At 48.4% G+C, this 10,729-nt stretch overlaps 1 pseudogene; it reads right to left on the bottom strand.

Annotated features, from left to right (window-relative positions):
• Nucleotides 1-10,066: 10,066 nt before the first annotated feature.
• On the bottom strand, nt 10,067-10,553 carry LOC119244099 (immunoglobulin lambda variable 4-3-like; annotated as a pseudogene).
• Nucleotides 10,554-10,729: the final 176 nt, after the last annotated feature.

Here is a 10,729-nt window from a genome sequence, read left to right as displayed (position 1 = left end):
CTAGGCAGGTTCCAGCCAGGCCTGTCTTATCCCCTTGCTGGAGAGAGCTGCTGGGTATGCAAATCAGCCAGGCGCAAGGTTGCTGCTTGGGGAGTTTTGTGGTTTCAGAGAAGACTCAGCCTCCAGGGACTTGAGGAGGGAGGGGTGATTTCTAGAGTTCCCAACAGGGCTTAGGGATCCTCTTTCTCTGCTGCCTCATGGTCTGGATGAATCTCCTCCCCTAGTTCTGTCCTGGCCTCTCTGCTGCGCAGCTCCTTCCCAAGCAAAACTCAGTGTGGAGTCTAGTTTTCTGATTCTCATCTGTAGGTATGTTTATGAGGCTGAGTTGGGCCACCCCAGGTGCAATACCCGAATATAGTAATGGAATATACCTCGTCCCTTGAACAGCTCATTTGGAGTCATTGATGTTTTTAAATTTTCCTCCAGGTTCCTGAGGCCAGTGATAGGGGCAGAGCCTCAATATCCCCAGAGTGTGCTCAGGTCAGGTAGATGTCATGTGCTCCCAGCAAATGCTTGGAGCCTCTGTGCAAACTCTAAGAGCAGCTGAAATGAATGTTCACTCGAATTAAGTGTATTTAATTGCTTGGGAAAGGTATTTATTAATAAATATCTAAATTTATAAACAAGGGAAAAAGATTATGGGCAAGCATGGAATGCGGGCTCTTCTCCAGGAGATGGATGATTTTATCTGGTAGGATAGGAATGTCTGCGAGCAAAGGGAGGGTGGGCCTCTGTGACCACAGAGAAGGCAGGGGTGAGGACAGTGGCTTCATATTAGCTGGACTGGGCTTGTGTGTGTTTGGGGGGACAATTACTGTTGTGTCTGAACCTGTGCCAGTGAAATTGGCCATTCTACAAGTTCAGATCAGCTCATGGAATATGAAGAGGGCACATGATGGTCAAGGATGACACTGTAGGAAAATGTCACCCATTTACTCTGGTGTCCAACCCTCCTGTCACAACCTCTAAGGTGCTTGAAATACCCTGACAAATGTGACTCTTTCCTGCCCCCTGGTGGCCACTCTGCACTGGCTGCAGGAGGCTCAGGGGCATATCTGTTCAGGTGAAGATTCAGAAGCAGCTTCTCAGGTGGTGATTCCCTGATACGTGGGCTCTTGACCCAGGGGTGAATCCCTGTTCCATATGTGGCCTCTGTTTACCTCAAGATCAGGTACAGAGGCATCAAATCAATAAGGAAAATATGAGCATGTTTATTTAGAGGAAGAGATTCGGGACCACCTGAGACTGCACTGCAAGTCTGGACTGTCAGGTCATAGAGTGGCACTGGGGAGAATAGGAGTCAGGGAATGGCTCTTCATGGTGCCAGCTGTGTGTGCAGTGCCATCATGGGCCTCGGTGGTGACTGCACTCAAGGTAGACAGGAGAACATCTGTCCAGGAAATATTTGTGACCCCTCCCCACTTCAGTCTTGCACACATTCCTTCTGGGGTCTAAGGCATGAACATGACCCTGTCCCTGCTCTCAGGAGTTCCCATTCTCCATTGTGGATGGAGCAGAGTAACAACATAGCTGGTTTTCAGACACAGCAAAGAGTCCTCCCTAACTCCTGCGTGTTGTCTCATCTATTTCAGACCTGGACACTGTTTACAGGTTCCTTCAGTCTGGATCGAACATGTGGACCAGTTCTGGCAGAAGTTTTGTTAGTGTTCTTTGAATGGGATTCCTTTCAATGAAGCTTTGCTGTGAGTTAAAGAACGATACTAGACTTATACAGCAGCTTTCCTCATGAATGAGGATGTGATAGCTGGAGCTGCAGCAGCCACTCTGAGGTCTTATGTTAACAAAATGAAAAGCAATGTCTCCACAGTGGGTTGGATGAAGCAGAAAATAAGAAGGATCTGGGATCTCATGGAATGGGTGGGTATCTGTGGAACAGGCATCTCACACCAGAGTTATTGTAGGAGGAAAAAAAGCCTCTTGTCTGTTTATTCCTCAGGCTGTTTTGTAATTGCTTTCCATGTAAAAGACCTGTCCTTCCCTGACATTGGGAAAATGGTTCACAAAAATCAATCACTTATTTATTAAAAATATGTATTTACTTTTCTTTTTCTTACACACACATACACACACGCACACATCTTCTCTTTTTTTTTATAATAAATTTTATTTTTATATTCCCCCATACAATTGCAAACGCCCCATTCTGACCCCAATCCTTCCCCTCCCGCCCCCCACCCCCCAAAAAGTGTCTCTGGTTCATAGTTTTTTGTTGATTTTGATTTTCACTTTCTTATATTCATTTTCCTGGTCCCTTATTTAAGTTTTCTAGATTCCTGCTATGAGTGAGACCATCTGGTATTTTTCTTTTTCTTTTTGGCTTATTTCGCTGAGCATGATCCCTTCCAGCGCCATCCATGTTGCTGCAAATTGCATGTGTTTATCTTTTTTGAATGCTGAGTAATATTCCATGGTATATATGTACCACATCTTCTTGATCCAGTCATCTCTTTTTGGGCATTTGGGTTGTTTCCAAAGCTTAGCTATTGTAAACAGTGCTGCTATAAACATAGGGGTGCAGGTGCTCTTTGGAATGGATGTTTCTGTGTCCTTTGGGTAAATACCTAGGAGTGGAATTGCTGGATCAGATGGAAGCTCTATGTTTAGTAGGTCCAGAAATCTCCACACAGCTCTCCACAGTGGTTGGACCAGTTTGCACTCCCACCAAAAGTGCAGGAGAGTTCCTTTTTCTCCACACCCTCGCCAACATTTGTTGTTGCTAGTTTTTTTAATATGTGCCATTCTCACTGGTGTAAGATGGTATCTCATGGTAGTTTTGATTTGCATTTCCCTGATGACTAGTGATGTTGAACATTTTTTCATATGCCTGTTGGCCATTTGCATTTCCTCTTCAGAGAAGTTTCTTTTTAGCTCTTCTGCCCATTTTTTGACTGGATTATTTTCTTTGTTGTTGTTGAGTCTCATCAGCTCTTTGCAGATTTTTGTGATCAGTCCTTTATCATTAGTGTTGGGTGCAAAAATGTTCTCCCAGTTGGTGGGGTTTCTCTTTGTTTTTGTTATTGTCTCTTTTGCTGTGCAGAACTCTTTAATTTGATGTAGTCCCAGCTGTTTATCTTTGCCTTCACATTACTGCTTTGGGTGATGTGTCTGTAAAGATGTCTTTGATGTGCAAATCCCGTAGTGTTTCGCCTATATTTCCTTCTATGTATTTTATGGTTTCAGGTCTTATGTCTAGTTCTTTAATCCATTTTGAGTTGATTTTTGTGTGTGGTGTGAGGTAGTGGTCAAGCTTCATTCTTTTGCATGTAGCGACCCAGTTTTCCCAGCACCATTTATTGAACAAACTTTCTTTGCTCCAATGCATAGTCTTTGCTCCTTTGTCAAAGATTAGTTGACCATAAATCTGTGGGTTTATTTCTGGATTTTCTATTCGATTCCATTGTTCTTTGTGTCTGTTCTTGTTCCACTACCATGCAGTTTTGATGATTATGGCTTTGTAGTATAGTTTGAAGTCTGGGAGTGTGATGCCTCCATTCCCTTCTTTTTTCTTCAGGAGAGCTTTGGCTATTCGGGGTTTTTTGTGATTCCATATGAATTTCATCAATAATTGTTCTATTTCTTTGAAGAATGACATTGAAATTTTGATTGGAATAGCATTGAATCTGTATATTGCTTTTGGTAGGATGACAAGAGAAAGACATCCAAGGAATCCAAATAGGAAAAGAAGAAGTCAAATTATCACTATTTGCAGATGATATGATAATATACATAGAGAACCCCAAAATCTCCACAGAAAAACTAATTCAACTCATCAATCAATTCAGTAAAGTGGCAGGATACAAAATCAACATGCAAAAGTCAGTAGCCTTCCTATACACAAACAACAAATCTGAAGAAGAAGAAATCAAAAAAACCATCCCTTTTATTATTGAAACAAAAAAAATCAAATATTTGGGAATAAATCTAACAAAAGAGGTAAAGGACCTATACAAAGAAAACTATAAAACACTGTTAAAAGAAATAGAAGAAGACACAAAGAAATGGAAAGACATCCCCTGCTCATGGATTGGAAGAATAAACATTATTAAAATGGCCATCCTACCACATCTTCTCTTTTTCAAGAACAGTGCCCTGAGTGTGGCTCTTGGCCCCACGCCTGCATCTACACAGGCAGTCTGCGGGGGTGACATGCTTCCCATCAAGGACAGTTGAGAGAGACCGGGCAGCATCTGACTGGAGTGTTGGGACATGAATTCCTGTCCAGACCCGGGGATCTGAGGCAGCAGAGCCCAAATGCCACCCTGGGCGGGTGCAGGGGCCTCTCTTATGGACCCCAGGGTGGGAGAGTCTTCTCATGCTCCTGAGCAGAGATGGTGTCAGACAGCCTGAGCATGTACTACACATGACTGCCCTTCAGCTAATTTCTAAATCAGTTGATACCAAAACACCACTACTCAAAAGATAAATTATTTAGGGAAAAAAACCTCTCCATGTCTGGACTGATTTTTGACTGACTAATGAGATTGTGTTAGGCTCATATTTTATCAGCCCTGACTTTCTTCCTTTCTTCCATCACTGCCATAACCCTGTCTTAGCTCCCAGATGGGGGAGGCAGATGTGAGCCTTGAGTCCTCTGTGTCCTTGTCTGCCAGCTCAGAAACAACTCTTTCTATTGTCAGTAGTCAGAGTCAGAATATTGGCTTCCATGTGTGCTGGCAGTGAGACCATTGCTCTGCAACAGGGAACGTTCTGGGTTTTCTGAGGATGCATCCCGTGACACACTCAGATGTCTAAGCTCAAATCCAGTTCAGTCCCACTGTGACAGGTTTTCATGAGAGCTTTGGGGCGATGATCAGTGTGTCATCAGGGGGAATCTACAGGTGACACAGTTCTCACAACAGAGCAGCATAGAGGGGACCTCCAGGATGAGCCCTATTTTGACTCAGGTGGGTTGAGTCCAGCCCTTTAGCTGATCCTGTTGGGATCCTGAGGTGAAGACAGGGGAGTGGTCACCTACCCCCCTCTTTGTACTGGTACCCATAATGTGGCCTTGTGGGGATAAAGGTGCTGCCTGTGCGTCTTGTCCTGGGCATCTTTCAAAGGTCCAATAGTAACACCGGGGTGGTGTGTGTACTGGACAGCAGAGGACACACCAACATGAACACTGATGCCCGGGGTGCAGTGTTACTCAGGGGCCCAGAAGGCGTTTCCCTGGAGACTGGATCAGGTGCCCGCGGCCTTGGACATCATATGAGGTCGCACACTGGTGAAGAGCCTCCATAACTTTATAGACCAATATTTGAAGAAAGGAAAGGTGATTTTTGAAACAAAATGTCATAAATGGGATTTATCTATCTTGTGGGAAAGTTTTGTAAAATTTTTGCAAGTGTGAAATTTTGTCAGACTTGAATGAAATACATTCCACCTTTTGCATCTACATCACTTATTTTGAGATATAATTCAAATACATTGTTTTAACCATGAAAGTCAATATAATTCAGTAGGTTTTGGTATCTTTACCATAGTGCTATGATCACTACAATCAGTTTTCCATAATTTTAACACTAAATGAACCCCATCCTCCAGTTCCTGCCTCCAGACACCCCAGTTTAAAGCAACCGCGGTAAATTTCTCTGTCTTTCTTTATATTTCTCTGTTCAGGGCTTTTATACAAGTGGAGCCATGTGGTGTGTGGTCTTAATGCTGACTCCTGTCATTGTACAGCATCTCCCGGCTTCAGTCCCACTGGAGCATGGAGCAGGATTTCATTCCACTTCATGGCTGAGGAATATTCTATGCTATGGACACACCCTGGTCAGTTGATCCATTCATTCATGGACAGATTTTGGGGTGTTTCCACCATTTGGTTATTTGGAACACTAATCCTGCAACAAACATTTTATATGCATATATATATTTGACATCATTCTTTATGTTTGTGCAACGCATGCTTTCTCCTCTCAGGTGTAGTCCCCGTGTACAAGAAACATTTTTACACAAGTTTTCTGTGGGTATATGTGTTTTCATTTTTTGGGGGGTCTATGGTGTGAACAGTGTTTTTGGATCATATGTTACCTTTAGAATTAGTCACTGGGGCAATTTTCAGACTCTTTACCAAAGAGGCTGAATTCTTCCAAATTCATGTCATGAATTCTTCCAAATTCATGTCATCACTAGTTATTATCTGTTTTACCCACACCAGTTCGTGTTAAATTGGTTTTTAATTTTGGTTCTGAATTGCATTTCCTTAATGACTGACAACAGAGAGCACATCATGAGCTTATGGCTGTTTGCACATTCCCCCGCAGAAAGATCTCCTTACTATGATTAGCTCTCTCATATGGGTCATGTTCTTCTGTCCCCCATCTTCCTGGTGCTCTGTGATTACCTGGACCATCACTACCTTTTGGGTCTTGAGGGTTAGCCATGGGCTGGTGATGAGTGTCCTTCTGGACCACACTTCCTGTTTCCCCAAGTTGTGTGCTGAGTTGAGTCCCTTCATGGATTTGCCACCTTGTGCCGTATCAGCACACTGGCACTTAGGGTTTGACCCCAAGCCCCAACTCAGGTGTTATCAGGGGTTGGTGCTGCAGGTGTACATGTGGCCCATGGCTGCCTGGTGTAGCTATAGTATGTGCCTTGTGAGTCTAGGTCGCCTGCTGCATGGTGCCTGCTGGGTGCAGCCATGTGCGGTGCCAGCTGCCAGCTGCAGGGACACGAGGGAGTCTTGCTATTTTGGCGTGAGCCTGCTTGCTGGTAGGTTTGTTGCATGTGCTTTGGGGCTGCTGGGCTTCTGGCAGTGGTGGCTGCAGAAGTGGCACTGCCTCCCTCTGGCTGTCAGTTGTGGGTGTGGCATGGACCAAGAGGTGGGCCTTATAGTGTGACTGGAGCCTCTCACCCTGGTGGTGAGCAGGCTGTGCCCACTGGCCTGCAGGAGGTGGCTCTGGAGACTGGAGGCTGCTGTGGTGAAGGTGTGGGAGCTGGAGGCTGTGCCCCCCTATGAAGACTTGGTTGTTGGGGCAGAGCACACACACAGAGGCTGAAGGGGCTCACTGTCTCAGCCTCCAGGCTGTGGGGGAGCACAGGCTCTGGTGGGGTCCACTACTTGCTGGCACGTGGGAGATCGAGTGAATTTGCTAGCACACAGGAGGTTGTTGTCAGGGCCAGGCCTGCTTATCTGCCAGATGTGACTCCTGTGATGTTTGCTCCTTGGCTCCTGGTCAGCTTGGTCATTTCCATGGGTGGCGAGAGCCCTCAGGGGGGACAGGCCTTCAGGGTCTGCTGTGGGAAGGGTGGGATCCAGGAAGGCACCAGCTGCACTGTTATCAGCAATGTGGTAAGAGGCTGCCACGATGGTATCAGTGGTGACCCAGGATTATATTTTCAATTTTCTGGTGTCCCAGGCTGTAGTGGCAGGGAGGCCAGAGTAGGATCTCTATGATCCGAGCAGACTCATGGAGGAGTGAGTCCTGGAGCCCTCAGTTTGGCTTTTCAGGCTTTCATTAGGATTTACCATGTACACAACAAGTAGGGGTGCTGGGGGGCCGGGAGGCTGGCTGGCCTTCAGCCCCCAGCAAGTCTTCACTCCATCTGGGCTCCCTGGCATTCCCTTGTGGCCGTCTCTTCTCTGCTCCTTTCACTCTCATTCTCCATCCTTCTCTGCTCTACTGGCATCCCGGTGACGCAGCCCTTATAGGCCCAGTCTTAGCCCAAGTGTACCCACTTACGCATGCCCACACCCTACTCCAGGTGCCCGCCATCAGGCATGCATTCAGGACCACAATGATCCATCATCAATCCTAATGGTGGGAGGGCAGAAAAGCCTGATACTTTTTTATTTACCCTGCACAGATCCAGGCTACAAGGTGGGGATCAGGGTCAAATGGTAATCACCAGCAGGTCCAATGGCATCCAGATGGGTGGGATTACTTTGCAGGGTAAATCAATTTCAGGCTTTTAAGCCACTAGCCTCTGTAGCTCTCATCTGCAGCCTTGATCCTGTTGGTGCAGAAGGCGCTTGGGCGCGTGGGTGAGGGGCATGCCTGCCCGATTGTGGGCACCAAGAGTAGGGGTGTGACATGCCTCCATAAGTGTGCACACCTGGCCTAGAGGTCAGCGCTATGAGGGTGGCATCACTCAGAGAAGGACGACACTATGAGGGAGACCTGCGAGGCCACAGAGGGAACACGAGAGAACGCCAGCAAGGGCCCAGAGAAAAGCAAGCTCAGAGATTCCTGGGGATTGGGGGGCTTGTAGCCTCCTGGTCCGCAGTCCTCCTGCCCGCCCTGGTCAGTCTGGTCACAGGTCTCCAGGGCTCAATCCTTGTCTCTGTTTTCTCCTTGGTTCCTGTGCTCACTGTGTGGCCTCAGTGCGGCAGCTTCAGGTGCTTGTCTTCATGTTTTAATCCAGACTTTCAGAGCCGGAGCCAGGCGCACACACGCCTGCATGGAGCATCTTCAGTGTAAGTTTTGGGAAAAATCCTGCAAGGACCCCTGTGCTCCACACTGCTCAGCAGTCACCTTCCCAGGACAAGAGCTGCCTGTGGTCTCCTCCTGCCCCTGCCCCTGTCATCACCTTGACCATGAGAATCCTGTCTCAGGGCACTTGGTCCCCGTCTGACCTGGGTTTGGCAGTGGCAGCTCCCTCCCTGGTTGGGCACCATTAACAGGACAGAGAATGACCTTCATCTACCTCCCATTTACGTTTTCATCATCACGTCTACATCTGCCCGCTCATTCATAGGAGGCTCCTGTGTCACTTTATTCCAAATTATAACCCACAAACCCCAGGTGGCGTGGATGTGTGAGACGTCCGTGGAGTGTGACACATGTCCCTGCAGTCCCCAGATGCCCCCTCCTACAGTGGAAGGACTGCAGGAAACCCCCACTGAGGGGTGCATGGAGACCTTGGTGGGACACAGTGACTATAAAATTTCAGTCAGAATAACTGGTCATTAATGGGGAGATTTAGGAGGGTCTCTTTTCCCCATGCCTCTGTGGTCCTGGTGTCAGGATTCCCTGCAGGACTGAGCCCTGATGTCCATCTTGGGTCCTGCTCCCTGGTTCCCTGTCCATCCCTCCCCAGTCCCAGCACCCCTTCCTCTCCTGCCCACTTAGGAGTCATCCAGGCGCCCGGCAGCCCCCAGACTCCCTCAGAGCTATAACCTTGTGATACACTCAACAGGGTTCTGGCCTGATGCCCTCTGACCAAGCTAAGGTCAGGGCCTGGGACGAGGGACAGTGAGTCACTGTGTCTGCTGTGGAGAATCAGTGTGTCCAGTGACCTGCTCCCCACCCAACCACGGACATTTGAAGTGGGTCCCCGTAGACACGGTGGGTCTACATTTGAGGTGGGTCCCCGTAGACACGGTGGGTCTACATTTCTACCGTGAGCATCCACTCTCCCCCAACCCTGCTGCTGGGCTCCCTTGATGTGTCCTGGTCAGTTCTTAGACAGCCTGTGGGCAGATATGGAGCCATTTTGGCCACACATACTGATAATCTACCCCATTAGAGACCTCAATGAGCCCCTATTCTCCTGCTGCAGAAGTTCTCACAGTCTCTTTGACGACCAACTGGGCCCCCGTCTGGACCCTCCATGGGGCTCAGAACTCTCTGTCCAGCCTCCCTTGGAGTCAGATGTTTTTTGCTGAACCTCAATCCTGGCAGGAGTCCTGCTCCCTCCATGGGGACCAGGAGGCTGGGCACTCCCTGCAAAAAATTCACTGAAACTCTGAGACTCCACCCTCTTCTCTGAGCAGAGCCCATGCTGTGGGCACAGGGCTGTGCGCCCTGGGGTATGGTCATTGTGCCCACCCTCTCTCAGGTCAGGATCCTTCTTGTCTCTCCCAGCATCACCCCACAGGCCTGAGGGAGGACACAGATGCTGTGTTGTCCAAATGACCTCAGTGATGACCCATGTCCCTCGCTGTCCTGGTGTCTGGGAGGAGTTCAGAGCCACAGGGATGGAAGGAGAAGAGTCAAGATCTCAGGGTCCTGCAGAGGGATGAGGAGTAGCTCACCCTGAGCCCTGTGGGGAAGAGGGGGCAGGGATGGGAGGTTATAGCCTCACTTCCCCTTTGTCTGTGTCACTGTGGCTTATCTGTTTGCCCACCAAGATTATAGTCTGTGCCACAGTGATACTCAGCCTCGTCCTCAGGCTTGATGTTGGAGATGGTCAAGTAGTGGTCAGCCCCTGAGCTGGAGCCTGAGAAGTGATCGGGGATCCTCTGCCCCTTGCCATGGCTTCCATCACTCTTCACATACATCACATACTGCGGGGCCCTCCCTGGCAGCTGTTGATACCATATAATGTAGTAGTTGCTGTGCTCCCTGCTCAGGGTGCAGGTGAGCTTGGCTGAGGTTCCAGGGAAGCAGATGCAGGGGTCTGGGTCAGCACAGGCCCAGCACAGAGACCTGGAACAGAAGATTCAAGAATCATGCATAAGATTGGGCAGATGCCCCATGTGACTGTGTAATAGCAGGATATACCAGGGAAGGAGACCCCTGAGTGTCTGGGCTCCTCTGACCTGAGGAGACAATGAGAGGCAGGCTGTAGAAGGAAACCCAGGCCATGGTGTAGGCTTCCAGGAGCTCTGCCCTGAGGCTGCCCAGCTATACTGGCCTCTCCAGGCTCCTGTCTTATCTTCCCTGCCTGCAGCTCCATGAGGCAGGGCAGCCAATGCAAATCTCTCTCCAGTCCCCAAGGTGTGTGTCTCAGTCTTGTCTGAGCCCTGAGCCTAAAGGCTTCA

Source organism: Talpa occidentalis, unplaced genomic scaffold (assembly GCF_014898055.3).
Source record: "Talpa occidentalis isolate TD23 unplaced genomic scaffold, MPIMG_talOcc4v2.1 talOcc4.14, whole genome shotgun sequence".
NCBI lineage: Eukaryota > Metazoa > Chordata > Mammalia > Eulipotyphla > Talpidae > Talpa > Talpa occidentalis.
Note: the sequence above shows the minus strand (reverse complement) of the source record. Positions and strands in the feature narration are given on the sequence as shown.